General features: G+C 33.0%; 1 long non-coding RNA gene across 1 annotated transcript; it reads right to left on the reverse strand.

The window, feature by feature from the left end:
- Positions 1–5454: 5454 nt before the first annotated feature.
- Positions 5455–8736, reverse strand: LOC132605484 (uncharacterized). Its single transcript, XR_009569199.1, has 3 exons — positions 8215–8736; positions 7228–7278; positions 5455–5750 (listed from the first exon to the last, which is right to left on the reverse strand). It is a non-coding gene; the product is annotated as an uncharacterized LOC132605484 (long non-coding RNA).
- Positions 8737–18943: the final 10207 nt, after the last annotated feature.

Raw genomic sequence — 18943 nt, forward strand, 5'->3', positions numbered from 1 at the left:
GCATGAGTATCGCCAACTCCATTTCGTAAAGTCATCATAAGCATCCGATAAACGGTAGTTGGAGATAATTGAGAATAAACCGAACAATACTCAAGGTTTAATTCAAGATAATTACGAATAATGGTAGTCAAATTTATGCTTCTTCCTTTTTCCTTTTATTTTATTGAAAATTTGCTAACAATTTGATAAGCCGAAGCATTGTGTGGATGAGTTTCCGAGCTTTAGTACCCCCGACTCCATTATGAATATATGTGACACATCGCCAGCCAGAAAATCATACTATGAATCTGGTAAACGAAATAACCTTGCACCTTCACATTCTAGAGATCACGATTTATCCTATCTCAACTTAATGAACTACCTTCAAAAGACCTATGTTGCTAAAGCTGGATCACGAAGCACCTTAGCAAATGTCATTCTTTTTAATCCTTTTGTAAGTGTGTTTTAAGTTGGATAAAGCTGTAATTATATATAAAACTAATGATATATATGTTTTGCAAAACAAAAAACTACCGTTATGTTGGCAAAATAAAAATATCCCTAGAAATCCTATATTTGTTATAATTATAACACTAATAAATAGTAACATATATTTCTTGGAGATAAAAACTGCCTTAGGTGTCCTTTCTTTGTTATAATTGTAACACTAAATATATATATTTTTTTGAAAATTAGAAATTGTCATGGGAGGCCTTTTTTGTTATAACATTAATAATATATATTTTGGAATAATAAAAAACTGTTGTAACTTACAAAATAAAACTATCGAAGGAGTCCTTTTAAAGCACAAACTTTTTAATCTTTTGAAAATAGATTTCACACTAGATAAAATATTCATTTAATTAATTTTCTAATATTGAAATTTTTAAATCATCTAACATTTTAATTATTAAATCTTTCCTTTTTCATTTAAAAGAATGTTGTATCTATCTCAAACATCAATTTTTATTCCAAATAATTCGTTTTTATTTTATATTTTATACACTTCTTTATTGTGAGTCACAGAAGACACGTCCAACACAAGTAAACTGATGTCTCTAAGCATGTTTATCCCCAAAATTCAATTTTCATCTCCAAAAATGAAGGAATTCCTTTGAAATAATTCTTAATGTGATAAAAGCATATCCAATGTTGCATTATATGTGCTACATCATTTTTATACATGACAATTATATGTTACACTTTCAAAAGTGATATCAATTTTTATAACAAAAAGTTTCAATCATAACAAAGCAATCTAAAACAATATAAGGTAACATAACACATGCTAAAAATGTCATTATAAAGAGATATTATGTGAGATACAACTTTCATCATTTAGATTATGGTATTTATTTTAATGAGAAATGTATTTTCTTAAATAAATTATTTTTTGATTCACGCGATTTACACGTGTAACGCACGTTCGCTTAAGACTAGTTAAAATATAATTCCAAGAGGATTAATCACATGTTGAAAGAAGAAGAAAAATGAGTAACCATCACTTGCCAATTTTTCCATGTATATATACTTATACATTGTATACAATCAGTTGAATGAATAAAAAATATCAGTATTTGTCTCTCTACAATCTTCTCTCAATCTTCATCTTCTTCATCTCAATTCATATGAATTGGTCACATTCAATTCACATTATTACAGTTAGGTTGAATTTAACCCAATTATCAAACTCTAGAAGATAGCTTTTGCCGAAAGAAAATTTAAAAACATTTCTGAAAAAACATTTGATGCCATCCATACCAACCACAATATTATTTAAAAGTATAGTAGTACTTCGTCCCTTAATTATGGATATATTTTTATTTCAGTTCTTGTGATAAACGGCAAACCATATGTAACTACCATTTAATTGAAATGTATATTTTTTATTCCTAGCTTGATCTAGTAAATATATTATATTTGTACTATTTTGAGGATATTATTAGCAAATACGAAACAACAATATAAGATTAATATAACATATGTGTTATTAAGTGGTGGAATAATGAGTAATCATATTCACAAGCAAAATGATCAAAATTGCACGTTGCAATTAGCTAAAGGTTAAATGTACTTCGTCTAATATCACAAGGGCTAAAATCAAAATTTATCAATAATTGAGGAACTAAAAATACTGTTATTAACCTTATTAGAAAGAGTTGAACTCAATTAAGAAACATAGTGTTTTTTTCCTTTTCTCGCATGTGGTTGAGAGTTGAGACCATTAGACAGAGGGTAGAGCTAAAGTTCTAGCTATGAGTTCGGCGAAATTCAGTATAAACTCAAAATTCTAATTCAGTCTCTATTGAATCTTTAACAACTTAACTAAAAGTAAGGGAGAGTCAATATTTGATGCTTTTTGAATGTGAAAGTTAGCACACAAGCCTAATTGAGGATAAAGAGGCTGTCGCCCTCTTGTTTCTTTGGAGTCCGGAGCCAAAATGACATATTTTTGCAGCCATTAGCCCAAAATAAGCTGTCTTTTTTTTTATACCACAATGGGTATTTCGTTGGTTTGCATTTCGCTACAAGTGTAGCGAAATGCAACAATATTTATTTATTTATTGCATTTCGTGAATATTAGAACGAAATACGTTTTTTTTTTTTTTTTGTATTTCGTGAATTAATTCACGAAATATAACTGATTTTTTTTTGCATTTCGTGAATTAATGAACGAAATAGGTTTTTTTTGTTTTTTTTTTGTATTTCGTGAATAAAAAAACGAAATATGAAAAATATAATTTTTTTTATTTCATCTAAACACGAAATTGGAAAATATATATGAATTTTTTTTTTAATCGTTCATCTAAAAACGAAATTGGAAAATAAATAAATATATATATATATATATATATATATATATATATATATATATATATATATATATATATATATATATATATATATATATTTGCATTTCGTTGGTAGATCAACGAAATAGGATAAAATATTTTTTTTTTTATTTCGTTGATATACCAACGAAATAGGAAATTATGATTTATTTTTTTTGCATTTTGTGTATTAGAAAATGAAATAGGATAAAAAGTTTTTTTGTTTGTATTTCGTTTATATAAAAAAATAGGAAAATAATTTTATTTTCATTTCATTTATATAAAAACGAAATAGGAATACACACACACATACATACATACATATATATATATATATATATATATATATATATATATATGTATGTATTCCTATTTCGGTTTTATATAAATGAAACGAAATGAAAATAAAATTATTTTCCTATTTTTTTATATAAACGAAATACAAAAATACAAAAAAAAAAATTATCCTATTTCGTTTTCTAATACACGAAATGCAAAAAAAAAATTATAATTTCCTATTTCGTTGGTATATCAACTAAATAAAAAAAATATTTTATCCTATTTCGTTGATCTACCAACGAAATGCAAAAAAAAAAAAAAAAAATAATAATAATAAAAAAAAAAAAATATATATATATATATATATATATATATATATATATATATATATATATATATATATATATATATATATATTCCAATTTCGTTTTTAGATGAACGAAATAAAAAAAAAATCATATATATTTTCCAATTTCGTTTTAGATGAAATAAAAAAAAAAATTCCATATTTCGTTTTTTTATTCACGAAATGCAAAAAAAAAAATCAGTTATATTTCGTGAATTAATTCACGAAATACAAAAAAAAAAATCAGTTTCGTTCAAATTCACGAAATATATATAAAAAAAAAAAACCTATTTCGTTCTAATATTCACGAAATGTAAAAAAAAAATAAAAAATTTGTTGCATTTCGCTACACTTGTAGCTAAATGCAACTGATAAGTTCGGCACCGGAACAGTGCTGTGTGGGTATCCAACGAAATACCCATTGTGGTATAAAAAAAAAGGGGCAACCTATTTTGGGCTAATGACTGTAAAAATGTGTCATTTTGGCTCCGGACTTTGTTTCTTTATTTAAATTATATTGAATTTTCTTCAAGCCATAACGTTACGATCATATATAAATCTTTCTTTATGCCAAGCTAAGTGATCACTAATGAGCATATATTTTAATAAAAGTTTATAATAAAGTTGGTGGATGTGTGATACATCTTTGAGCCGTGAGGAACACCACTACTACTACTACTACTAATATATCCATTTATAATTCACATCTGAACCAAAATCTTGAATCTCAATTGATGTGACCATCTATTTGCCCTACATCTACATGTGAAATTAAACGACATTTGGCAATTACTCCATCAAGCATACTGATGTCATGATAACCGGTGAGTAATACCCTACTTGATAAAATTATTTTATTTGTACTTCTTTTAACCTCAGTTTTTTCTCCTCAGATATTTGGATTGAAGGTCGATTAAATCGGGATTCGCGTCAGAAAATTTCACATAGGGAAGTAAAGCGCCCCCAAAATTAACAAACACAACTCCATATCCAAAATTCAAACAATTGACCTCTGATTAAGAATAAAATAGTAATTACCACTCCATTACCACCCTCGTTGGTGTTTTAACCTTTTTTTCATGAAGTTACTATCTTTAATGCTTAAGTTCTTCACATTTTGTTAAGTTATTACCTCAAAATGATTCAAATGAAAAGTTCAGGTCAATGTAAAACTTTCTTTGTAGCAACACAATTTTTTTGCTAACATCATTGTGCATTTAGCTGGCGATGCCTCAAATATGTAGAATCATCAACATATATATGTTCTTTATAGAGGGTGCGGAACTCTATACACTTCAAAGTCACGGTGAAACTCATTAAATCACAAGTCTACCATACATTCTAAACCTTTTCAAAGGTTGAAATTGAAACTCAAAAGATGGTGACTAAGAAGTAGGGCCGGATGTAATCTTGAATAAATGCTCCTGATAAGTATGTTATTTTGTGTTTTGATGATTTGACAAACATTCGAGGAACCAGAGAGGGATCAGGTACTCGATCAGGTCCCCTGGGCGTCGTACAATCAATGTTATAGCTGTAAAGCTACGGTACTGTTCCGACTGGCAGAACCGCAGCAGCACAGCTGCAGCTTGTTAGAGGCAAACTAAAAGATGAAACGTCCTATCCATGGTCACATGACTCTCACATGCTGCCTAATATATATACAACATGTTACAATGCTTAACCTATCACTTGCAAAATGGGAAAATCATATTCTCTCAAGTGTAGCCGCCACTGCTCCTTTAGTGCTCCAAGAACAAAGCTTCATCAAACTCAAGGACCAGATCCCAACAACTGAAGATGTCTAAAGTCCTAGGTTTGTTAAGTCTTTATCATTTTGTTCTTCATTTGTAATCCTACTCTACTTTCAAGAGGTGTCATTGTAGGAAGGTTTCAACCTTTGTTATTGTCATGACCCAACTAGGGGCCGTGACGAGTACCCGATACTTGTACCGAGCACCCCTTATCTATCATTTTACCTTTACTTCTCAGCGGGCCGTAGGAACTGTGCCATATATTTTTTTTTTTCGTTACTGGACATTAACATTAGTAGCATCATCGTAAACATAGACTAGTAAACTTTGCTATCACGTTATACGACGACGTGAACATTCCAAAATACAACACATCTAACTGTACATATCTGTCTACGAGCCTCTAAACATAGTACACATATACACAGAAAGGGCCGAGTACTGCCGTGTCCGAGTATATACACAAAAATAGTACCAAGGGACTGAGGCTCCGGAACAACTGGAGCGCTGTCAAATACTGCTGATAGAGCTCCTAGGAACCAAATCCGCCTGTCTGCTGACCTGCGCGACATGAAACGCAGCGTCCACAAGAAGGGACGTCAGTACGAATAGTGTACCGAGTATGTAAGGCATAAAAGATAATACAAGCAGGAACATAGAGTACGATTAACAATATCATGAGGTCGTAGGGCATATAATGAGGCTAGAAAGTGACCTGTACGTAGGAACGCCCCTTTCAGGCCGGATACCGTGCATGCTTGTCTTTCCCTTTTTAAAACGTTCCTTTTTCATAGGCATAGAAAATAGGGTTTATATCATGTCATGTTTTATCATATTATATCCTGTCATCTCATAGCGTGTCGTATCATATCATGTCGTAGCATATCATATCATAGTATATTATGTCATAGCGTATCATGTCATAGCATAGCGTGTCATAGCGTATCATGTCATAGCATAGCGTGTCATAGCGTATCATGTCATAGCATAGCACCGAACAATGTCGGCTCGCCCACATAGCGCCGAAATACCGGCTCGCCCCTATATCCCGCGTCCGGGCATGATAAGCCAGCTGAGCAGGTGGCAATGAAACATGTTTCCCTTCCCATTCCCCTATGTATCCCTTCCCCCCCATCCCATGTTCATATACATATCTTATACACATACACATATACATATACATATCTTATATACATATACATATCTTATATACATATACATATTTTATATACATATGTCATATAAGCATGCAAGAGAGCCCAAAGAAAAATCATGTAGCCATCGGAGTGACGTAAGGTCGGTGACCTCCGATTACATTATGGAACAATCGTGATCGCTTTGTCTCTCCTTGAAGGAACAAGTATTTTAAGGCGAGACTACCAACGGAGAATAGCGTTAGAAGTAAACATAGAATGCAATCATGGGCATCATAGACGTCAACTCATAGGCTTTGGAATCCTTAGGAAATAGTGTCACAGCTAGGAAATAGAAATAAGGTTCAAGAACTAGTTTATCACCCTCAAGTTCACATTGAATCCTTAGCTTAAAAATCTTAGTCATGGAATCATTCTGGTCATATTTGTCATGGGCATATTCTCTTTTCTAACATCGTCGTTATCATTATCGTCATAGAAGTATTCTCGTTAGAGTAGTTATAGTACTTGTCATTTGGTAACGAAATTAGGATCAAAGGTTTTCTTTGGATTCGATCCTCAAAGTAAGTCAAACAGAACTATAAGGAAAATCCGAGAGCAATGGGGCCCACCTCGGGCCGAATGAGGTAGCGTATACGATTTGCATATGTTACATGTGATGGCGTTACTTGTGAGGGTTTTAGGGTAGTCGGGTCCCATTTATGCAAGTTCTAGGGGTTTAAGAGGTTTTTCCAACATTTCGCACACTTTCTAGTTCAATTCCACTGAATGAAAAAGGGAAAACTTTAGGTGCGGATTCCGGGGAATAGAATTGTCCCCGAGGCTCGTACCCAACTTATTACGTCTAAGACATGCCATAGAAAGAAGGGTGAAGCCTTACATACCTTTTCCGCTTCATACACGTCTCCAAAATCAAGTTTCAAGTTCGCCAAAATCTACAATTTGGTCACAATTACCAAATGTTAATTGTAAGGCTTTAAGATTTCAATCTTAACCAATACTTGTCTACAAAAATTTGGGCAGCATCTCCCCTATAAATACACCATCCCCAAAATTCAACTTAGCCAATTTTTAATCAACAACAATCCGGGAATTCAACCCGGCCAAACTATCAACACAATGACAACAACCATGACTACAAAACACAATATAACACAACTAGTCTTCTTTCCAACATAATGCAATAGCTTTCAGTTCAACTTCACATTTCCAAACCAATCTCAATGTTTTTACATTCATTACTAATCAAGATCATTACAATATAATTCGGAAGCATTTCATATCATTTCTACCAAATATTCACAAGATGTACAAAATATACAAACTTTCCACCAAAACCATAATCCATCCAAAACTTCTAATCTTCAATCTACATATTCATAACATATTTCCATCTTCCAATTTCATCAACCATAATCATAATTCACATCTTAACAATTTCATTTTCATAATTACATAAATCTACCATAAAATCACAAAACTTCTCATAACCACTTAACAACCAATCTTTCATGCCAATATGGACTATTATCCTTCCAAATTCACCAACTAACATAATAATTCACATTTAAAACTCCACTTCCATAATTACATAAAAACTTCATTAAAATCACATAATTTCCTATAACTATTTCCAATAATTTTCCATGCCAACTTGAACCATTTTCTTCCATTTCCAATATAAGGTCCACCACAACTACAACTAGAATACAACATAAAATTCAACTCATCTTATTTATAAAACCTTACATACACATGCACACATGCAAACCCACTTTGTAAACTTCCATATTTTCATAAATTCTACTCATTTCTACATACTACAACATAAGCCAACCTTCATAACATAATAAAAAGGAATTAATTCTTACCTTTTTCTACAATCTTCTTCACTTGACCAAGTTGTCAACTTGAAGAAACAAGTGCTCTTCCTTCCAAAATAATTACACCAAGTTGTAAAGGACCCTTGAATTAGTAGAAATACCACAAGAAAATAATTTTTGGGATAAGATTTCAAAGGGTCAATTTTTTTTCTCCATGGCCGTATGGCCTTTAGTTCTTTTGCTCTTGTTTCTTTTGTTCTCTCTTTCTCAATTTGTCTTGAAACTTCTATATGTTTCAAGACAATTAAATGGTCCCTTTTTTTTAATTATCACATGGATAATTCACTTGGGCTTGGGTCCTTTTTATGGACCATGGCCGGATGTCCCCTATTGGGCCTGATTTTTCTCTTCATTTTTTTGGGCCAACCCGGTTGGTCCCGAGTTGGGCCTAGCCCACTGACCTTTCGACCTTAAAACGTCCATATCTCCTTGTACCGATGTCACTTGGGAACCCACGACCTATGGTTGGAAATCTAATTTAATTATCTACAACTTCTATTTCTTGGTATTTTTCCAAATTCCAAACTTATAATACCTTTTTTGCCCCTAGAAGTCAGATCACCCGAAAACGTTTTCTTAAAAATATTCGTTTGGAGGACTTGCACTTTGATTTGGCCCAAGGGTCCTTCTTGAGTTGTGTTTAACTTCACATATGTGATTTATATGACTTGTCACATGTTCCAAAAAAAATCTTAACGTGTGGGCCCCACCTCAGCTTACAAATAATCCGACGTTTAAAATTACGGGATATAACAGTTATTATGGTTTCTTGGTTATAGTTTGTCAAGGTGTGTTTGGGTGCTTGGCTTGAGTTAGTCAAAGTTAGTTTGGTTGCTTGGCTAGAGTTAGTCAAGGGTTGTAGCTTGCAATAGAGTTATTGTAAGGGGTGAGGAATTTAAGAGGTTAATTCCTAGGTTGCAAGATGTTGTAATCTTTAAGTTGCTTAGTTTAATGAAGTTGAAATCCTACTCTGATGGATCGTGATTTTTAATTCTTTAAACGAGAAATTTTTCACGAAAATATCTTATTTTATTTACTTTCTGTTTGTTTACTTGAAGGAACAGTTCTCTATATTATTTGGTGGATGCTTAGTTTCTGTTAGCTCTTTTCCTGTGTGGTGCGTACAATAGAAATCAAGTACGTGGAGGGCCCAAAGGATGACGGTGTATGGAAAGTGATATTGAAACTAAAATGAAAGAGCGAATGAAATGACATGGAGAAAAAAAGCTGGGACATGAAGTACATTTTCTCATTAGTGTTATATAGTTTATAATACTGGAGTAATCATTTAAATAATTATGTTGGGTACTACATGCAGTTGAAATAATATTTCCTAAAGGAACATGTTTGTTGACACAATATTTTCGAATAAGTGTCTATTTCAACTACTTATCTTCTCTATAAATAGAGACTTAATTACTCCATTTGGATCACTTTTGCTAAAGGACTGTTGTCTGCTAACCTAGACTAGTAATTACTCTTTTGAGATAGTAATAATATCACGTCTCAGCCTTTCCTTCCTATTCTCTTCATCTACTTTCTAACAGTTAGATCATTATCAAAATATTCCTTTTCAATTCATAAAGAAAGGTTGAATGGAAAAAGCTTGTAGGCAGAAACCATAGTATCCGAAGGAAGAGATAGAAAAAGATTATTCACTTTCCAAACACCCTACGTGATTAAGAAGCTAAACAAAAAAAGTAGCTAACGGGACTAGACAATTCGTCCACATTATTTAGTCATCGGAATCAGAATTCTCTCTAGAGAAACAAGAAGTGTGGGCAATTTATGTCGATACTGGCATATGAAGCTCCCTTTAATTCTGGAGCCAGCAGGATCTGAATGATCTTCCTGAAGCGATTGTGTTCCATGGTTCCACCATACGTTGATAGTTCAAAATAAATTCAATTATTGGTCGTGTTGATTTTAGTTGGAATTAGTCCAAATAATTCAAGCCTTTTAAAAGCACATTCCCTAAAATGCGAAAGAAAAAAAAAAAAGTTCAGGAGCTTATATTAAAGGAGGTGGGAATGTAGGACCCTCACTGATTGTGTGGTTGATGTAACAACACCAATAATATAAAAGATCATTTTGTTAATTGAGGATATCTTAAGTTTAACTGCCCTGTTTTACCTAAAAAATTAACTAATAAGCACAGTATTCTCTCAAATTGCAGCGGAAATAACAAAGATAGGAGTAAATTAAGGGCCTGTTTGGAAAGCCACCTGGTAATTGGAATTGGTGTGATTACTAGGGTAGTAATTACACAGCGTAATTACAGTGTAATTACAAGCGTGTTGTTTGGTTGCACAAGTGTAATTACACAGTTAGTTTATTTTTTTAAAAAAATAATTATAAAAAAAATATTTAAAAAATATTTGCCTTTATAAATGATATTAAATTAGTTATCTAATAACACATTTTTTATTGAAAATATATTAATTAATAATCATATATTTGTATCTAATATTATAAAAAATAATTGATATATATTTTTCAAATTAATAATATTTAATTTTAATTAATTGTAAAATTTAAAAGAAGACTTTTTTTTAGAACGTCAAGGATTGGATGTTTGACAAAAAATAATATTTATAAATATAATGACTAACATTATTCAAATGTTTGACACAAAAAATCTATCAAATGTAAGTGAAAAATAAACAACATGCAATCTGAAAACAAATAACTTAAAATTGAAAATAGTTTAACATAATACTCTTATGTCAAATTCCAACATTACATAAGTAAATTCCAACGTAACTTAAGTAAATAATTCAAAATAAAAGGAAAATATAATTCTATAACCTCATTCACATCGAAATTATACTTTAATAACGTCACTCGTTATATGTCAAGTAATATTAAGAGGTGTAGTTTCAAAAAGTAGAATAATAACACGATTATGCTAAATGAATAAAATTAAAAAAAAAATACGATCAATTACATGAAACAATAAGAAGTAAAGGTTGGGAATGAGAAGAAAGGAAATGAAAAATAAATAATATAAAAAGAAAAATACATTTTAAAAAATAAAAATAAAAAAGAAATTAAAATAATAGAAATTAAAAAGAAATTAAAAATCAAAAGAAATTGAAATAAATTTTTTTTAAAAAATATCCCTGTAATTACATCCTCTCAACTACACCCAATTCCTGCCTAACTGTGTAATTATTTGGTCAAATAAACAGGCAAAATTGTGTAATTACACTCAATTACACCCAATTCCAATTACTTCGGTGGCTTTCCAAACAGGCCCTAAGTAAAAATCCTTGAAATGTGAAACCATTTCATTTGGTGAGCAATCCAAGATTAGCTATTTTTTTATTCCATTCGACTTTTGAAGATTTGAATAATGCAACCACATGATATAAAAATTGGTAACTGAATATGCTTCTTGAAAGTTGTGAATCCATACAGAATAATATAATTCAATAAAAGGAATAAAAACTCTAAGATTCCAAAATAAATAGCAGCTTGTTATATAGGTTGACAGAGGAGAGGGGATACAATTTATTGAAACTAAAGAAGATAATAGCACTTTTGGTTTTGGTCTCCAGTTTAAATCCTACTTTTGGTCCATGACTCAACATGCTTAACCTTTAATTATTAAAATGTGTGTATTTACGCCTTCTTGTAGAAAATTGTTATATCAGACTATTTATAGAACTATAATACCGTCAAATATGAAGTACCAATACAAATTTAACATATCTATTGTGTAATTAAGCGGATGGATCGATAATTATGTTAAATTTGTGGACTATTCACAAAAAAAAAAAAAAAAAATCAAAAGTGCACAAGTCAATCAATTAAAGGTTTAATGTGTTTAATAGGATTTCATGAATACTAAAATCATAATTTACCAATAATTAAGGGACCAAAAATGTTATTAAACCAAATCAAATACAATAAATTCTTAGATTAAGATTATAAACTTCATTACTTAGGGGTATTTTAGTCAGCTATGTTCACACTTACTTCCAACATCATGTGCATCCTATATTAGTACTAGACTACTAGTCATAAAACCCGTGCTGCAGACGGACTCAAACACAGGTGAAAATTATGATGAAAAACTAATTTCACGATACTTCTTAACAAAGTCAAATGTTGATGTTTAAGAAAAAATGTAGTTTGATTAATAAGTTGCGCTTTTTTTTACAAATGATATGACATGCTTGGGATATAAGTTTAAAAAATATTCATTAATTTCTTTTTTAAATTTTGTGTCCAATCGGTCGGTCACACAAATTTACATAAAATGAAGTGGAGGGGAATAATGTGTATATGTTACTGCCAAAACTTTATATATGTAGTTTTGGTATTTATAGTTGAGGACTAAAAGTTTATAATACAATTTAGGGTTTAAGATGTATCATTAAATAAGAGTTTAGGATTTGAGATCTAAAATTCATTTTTTTTGCGCGGATTGACCTTCAAACATGCAGGTCTTTAATTTTTGTCTTTTGCCTAAAAAAGTGATTGAAAATATCTCTAACTTAGTTATGTTTTAGTTCAAAGTTAGGCCATATAAGGCATAACTTCTGTAGTTCTAAGTTATACCTAAGGCAAAAGTTATGCTAGACAAGAGTTAAAGTTATGTCTTAAGTGTTACACCCCTCGTGTTCGTAGTGGTAGAACCTATGGTTTCCTAGTCGGGTATGCCCTTGGAATAGAGACCCGAGACCGAGTTTGGAGGTAGAAAATGTCTTACCCCGTGTACAAGGGTAGAGTTAAAAGTTGAACGAATCGAATCGACGTGATCCGAACTGAACCAGAAAAACTTGCAGGACACCAGTCATCGTCGACGGGTCGTCGACATCCCGCAGCCATGTATTTGCAGGCGCAGGTCGACGGGCAAGTCGACGGACCGTCGATGTCGAACCGGACCGCTGTAGCCTTTTTGGCTTCCAAGTATAAATAGGTGGTCCACGACCCTATTTGATATTTTCTTCCTTCCGAAAATCAGAAAACCCTAACATATTCTTTGCCAATATTTTCCATCATATTGGTGAAGATTTGACAAGACTCGGACCCCGTAAACCCAAGATGGTGAAGAAGAAGGTTGCTTCTAGGGTTTCTTCAAGTTGTGGAGTTTAGGAGTTGAAGTTGAAGTGATTCTTGGGATTCTTGACCCCTCAAGGTATGTAAATGATTTCTACCCTTATATTTACGTTGGTTATCAAGAGTTTAGTGATGTTAAGTGAAGAAAAGGTAATTGTGGAAGTGTTAAGTTGATGAAGGACAATGTAGTGATATAGGGTTATTTTAGGAGATGATTGGAAACGGGTTTACATATATATTATATATATGTGTGTGTGTGTGTGTGTGTGTGTGTTGTCATTGTTGATGTGAGTATTGTAGTTGATATGGGATCGAATGAGAAGTTGGAGAGTTGTAAGCTTACAAGGAAATTATTGTTTAAAGTTCGTTGAGCTTTACACGCATTTGAGGATGGCTAGTAAGTGAAGTAAATAGCCTAATTAAGCCCTGTGTTATCTTAATTGTAGACTTGCAAGTTCAAGAGGTAGAAGTTGGGTGATTGCGTATACTTCAAGGTATGATAAGACTAACCTTTCCTTCTTTTGGCGTGATCCTATGATATGATCCAACAAGCGAGTAAGTGAGATTACATATTACTCTACTCTTAGAAGTATTAGGAGTACTTCAGTCTTTGATGTTCATGTACCCCATTTATGATAAATCCTTCGGTTCATGGGCCCAGTCTTATGTAGCCAGTTCTGTGCATATAGTTTATTCATGCATTACATTCATTATATATTATGTATATTGACCCGTGACTAGAAGGCGTTATATGCGCACGCATATCAGGCGTTATACACGCGAATATTAGATATATGCAAAGTATGAGAAGAGGTATAGGCGTTATATACGCATTACTACTATGATGATGATATTGATTATGGCCACAGAGGAGCCAATATGATATGACGAGATGCCATAGAGGCTTACGGGCGTTATATACGCACATACATCAGGCGTTATATACGCACTCATATAGATGCACGGTCATCATTGATAGGTATGAGCATTCATATTATGTGCCCATAGAGGCATTATCATTTACGCAGATTTATGCAGATTTAGGCAGAGACTAGTTCATACAAGTACATGCAATCAGTCATTTCAGTTTATGAGTTCAGATTTTATCCATGATTCTCATGTATATTTATGTATATGTTGTTCTTATGCCTTACATACTCGGTACATTATCCGTACTGACTCCCCGTTGCTCGGGGGGCTGCATTCATGCCCACAGGTACAGGGAGACAAACAGGTGGTCTAGCTCAGTAGGACCTCTAGATCTAGCAGTGGTCAGTACGCTCCATTCGATCCGGAGCTACAGTCAGTTTGGTATGCCCCATTTGAGATATGTATGCATATGGGTATGACGGGGCCCTGTCCCGTCCTTTCTACAGCTTTCATTCCAGTAGAGGTCTGTAGACATTTGTATGTAGTAGTTAAATGATGTAGCCTTGTCAGCTTCTATTCTTTTGTGTACAGTATATGTAGCAGCCTAGCTGGCTTGCACTGTTCTTCCATATGTTGTGTATACATATGCAGATTGTACAGAGTTCTGATGTTTCCTTTTTAGGAGACTAGTTTGTGCCATTTATGGGCCTTTGATGTTCAGTATGTCCCAGATAAGTATTTAGGGTTGTTTGGTCGCTAGAGGTCAGACTCCCGTCACGGCTCATCGGGTTGGGTCGTGACATTAAGGAATAACTTCTATATAGAAACAATGCCTTAACGCATAACTTGCCTTACAATTTTTTTTTTCACTCTGCTGGGATTCTATAGAAGTTAGGTCTTAAGGTCTAACTTAAATTCTGCCTTACGATTTTTTTTTATATACTCGACTGGGTTTCAAAACCAGAATCTCAAGAGTATTTTCGGCCACTTAAAGTGCCGAATTGACCCAGTAGACAGGCTTGGTTTTGTGGACGTTCACAGCAATTTGAGGGGCAAACATTAAAGACCACCCCCGAATAAAGGCATTTGTGCGAATGACCCTCTAAAATTTAAGGTCTTCACATGAGATATTACAATTTAGATGTTTAAATTTGTATTTGGGGTATTGAATTATAGGGTTGTTTAACATTTTCTTGAAATCTTATTAGCTTTATTTTTTCTACCTTATATTTCTTTTTTTGTTATTTTTTAAAATTAAGTTGAGTCCCTATGTAGAGGGTCTACCAGAAACAACCTCTACCCTCCTCAAACCCAATTTTTATGAAATTACACTGGATACGTTGTTGTTGTTGTTTTAAACTAACTTGAATCATATTTTATGTGTGATATAGCCCAAATATGTACTCCTCCTTCCCCAAACAATTTTTTTTAATGTTTTGAATAAAAAATAAATGCATTTAATTTTGATTGCTGATTAAGATATTAAAAAAATTAATATTTTCAAAATTTCATATTCAAAAGTTACACAATATTATGTAATAATACATTATAAGCTGCATCTGATTTAACTTCCCACACTACAAAATCAAAAGCTTCACAACTACTCCCTCCAGATAAAAAAGAGTATCCACTTGGCCATTTGCACACCTCTTAAAAAAATATTAACTCCTAGGCCACAATAGTTAATTTAACTAAACTACCTCTAATTAAATAAGTATTGAGATTTGATCACTTAACACTTAATAAGAGCAATTTTGGAAGAATAAGGTTAATTCTTTCTTGATTTGGTAAGTGGACACTCTTTTTTAATAAAAAAAAAGTATAAGTGGACACTCTTTTTGATCCGGAGGGAGTATAAAAAAATGTAAAGATCCAAATAAACTAGGTCCCACATCTCGGAAAAGTTGTACATCTTTGCTGCTGACATGGAAGAAAACAAATAACTCCGTCCGTCGCATATTACTTATTTACTTTCCACTTTACACTCCCTTTAAGAAATTATAAATAAAAATGTATTTTAACTACATTACCTTTATCTCTCTTCAATAAAGTATACTCTAATCAATATTTGTTATTTTAAAAAACATAATGTTAAGGACAAAATTAAAAAAATATATAATTAATTCTATCTTGATTTTGTAAATGAATAAGTATTTTAGGACGAATATTTTTAGTAATGTGGACAACTAACTAATATGGGACTGAGGGAGTAAACTGGACTGGCTTTATGGTACAAATAAAGGAAAGGTACATGTAATAAAGCACTTAAATACAATGTTATCAAAACACATAAACCAAATATAATAACCGAAACGACCAAAGTACTCTCAAAATCCAAAGCAGCATGTTTGAGCGCCTGCTAGCTAACTCCCTTTTATAAGATGGGAAAAGGGTAAAAAATATTCCTCTACTTTGGTTTATTGGCTAAAAATATCATCCGAATGAATTTTGGGTCATTTATGCCCCTGCTGTTATGAAAGTTAACAAATATATTCTTCATTTGATGAAAATCCCCAAATTGATTTAAATAACCCGATTTCACAAAAAATAACCCATTCCCATATTTTACCCGCCCCGACCCGCCTCCTGAAATCAATGGTGTTGAAAAAGCTCTGATTTCTTGCTATACCTTTATACCAACTATACCTTTATGTCACACCCCTACCAGGAGTATGACGGGCTCCGACCCGTAGGCCGGGAACCACCTGACTTATCCGTTACTTTGAATATTATAAACCATAACTCAAAGAACACCTGTACGCAGAAAAGGCCCAACATAGGAATATCCGATCATTCAGCACATATGTACATATGCGGACCGACAAGGTCGCTACAACACAGCATATATCATAAAGCCGGCAAGGCTAACAGTAAAGTATCAAGAGCTCAAAATAAGGCCGACAAGTCCACTAATATATTATACCATAATGTGAACCGGTGGAGCTACAAAACATCTATCTGTACACACACGTCTACGAGCCTCTACATGGAATACAAATGATCATAAGGACAATACCAAATAGACTGCAGCTCCGAAGAAAGTGGAGTGCTTCTGAGAATCCACTGATAGAAGACCTACGAGTCTGATCTGTCTTCCTGCCTACCTGCGGGCATGAGCGTAGCGTCCGCAAGAAGGGACGTCAGTACGAATAATGTACTGAGTATGTAAGGCATGAATAACAACATAATATAGATATGAAAGGTAACATGGAATATGAGAGATAACTTGTACATCTGGATGCCTCATAAGGCGGATGCCATGCATGCTTAGTCTTAAAAACAACATTTTATACATATACATAGTACCATGCCCGGCCATTAAGGCTAGGTGTCATATATATAGTATCATGCCCGGCCATTAAGGCTAGGTGTCATATATATAGTATCATGTCTGGCCATTGAGGCTCGTTGTTATCATCATTAGCCCGCATCCGGGCCTCCCGTGTCCGGGGCAATATCATAACATGCCCACTGCAGTGGTGTGCACGTCTACGTGCCATGCCGGGCCGACTATAGCGCGGCGCGGTGTGAGAAAATACATACATATATATAAAGCATGCGTGAGAGCCAAATAAAAGCTACGACTCTATCGGAGTGACGTAAGGTCGGTAACCTCCGATTTATATTATCGAGCAATCATCATCGCTTTATCTCACCTTGAAGGAACTATTATTATAAGGCGAGATCAACAACAATAAATAAAAATCCAGAAAATCACGAAAATAACTCAACATTCTCATATTCACATTGAAATCACAAGCTTGGGACTTTTAAACATGAAATCATCATCATCGTCGTAACCATAATAGAAACATTCTCATCTTTAGCATCGTCATTAACATTGTAAAAACATGTCCGTTGTTGTTGTCATAAAAGCTTATAGAATCATAATTCTTTGACTCGAAAAATAGGGACATTTTGAAAAACATTTATGGATTATCAAGAAAAAAGTCATGCCTTTGAATCATGAACTCTAACTTTTGGAAGTAAGGAGGTTATGAAACATATGTAAGGAATTATAACATAGAAGTTTCTAGAAATAGGATCATCGTCATCACAAAACACGTTTATCTGTAGCATCATAAGAACTCCATGAATCATGAATCGCTAGCTTTTGAGAATAAGAATATTCTTGGAAAATATTTATGGATTCACATAGAGGGATCATAGGACATTTGGAAAACACCTATTGGATTCATAAGAAAGGAATCGTGCCTTTAGAAGAAAGGGACTAGCCTTAACATACATGTTCAACCTCCAGTTATCCACACTTATTCGTCCGAATTCGTGAGTCTACATTTAAGAGGATTCACACTATCATTAGACTCATCATAGTATAGTTGTACTAGACTTTCAGCATCTCCCCTGTTTATAGCCTAGCCCGAAATTCCAATTCAGCAACCACAACATCAACAACAATACCAATAGTAATAACATCATTTCCAACACCAACATATGCCATAAAACAGCCCACACGCTGTTTTCCAACTTCTATAACTAACCAACTTACTATACAATTATTTAACGACTTTATCTCCGTAAATAAACCTTAAATAATACCAAAAGAGAAAGATTCATACCTTTTTTTCTTGTTAAGATGGCAATATCCTCAATATCCACGCTAAAATCCACCGCAAAACAATACTAGAATCACAACCATGCGTTACCCAGACCTAAACCACTACTTTGCTACTTGAAAATTGCTCACTTTTTAATACCCTCATTCTCCCTTCTAAAATCTGGAAATTTCTGGGTTAAAATCTGGTGAAAAAAAGGGGTT

Source organism: Lycium barbarum, chromosome 8 (genome assembly GCF_019175385.1).
Source record: "Lycium barbarum isolate Lr01 chromosome 8, ASM1917538v2, whole genome shotgun sequence".
Taxonomy (NCBI): Eukaryota; Viridiplantae; Streptophyta; class Magnoliopsida; order Solanales; family Solanaceae; genus Lycium; species Lycium barbarum.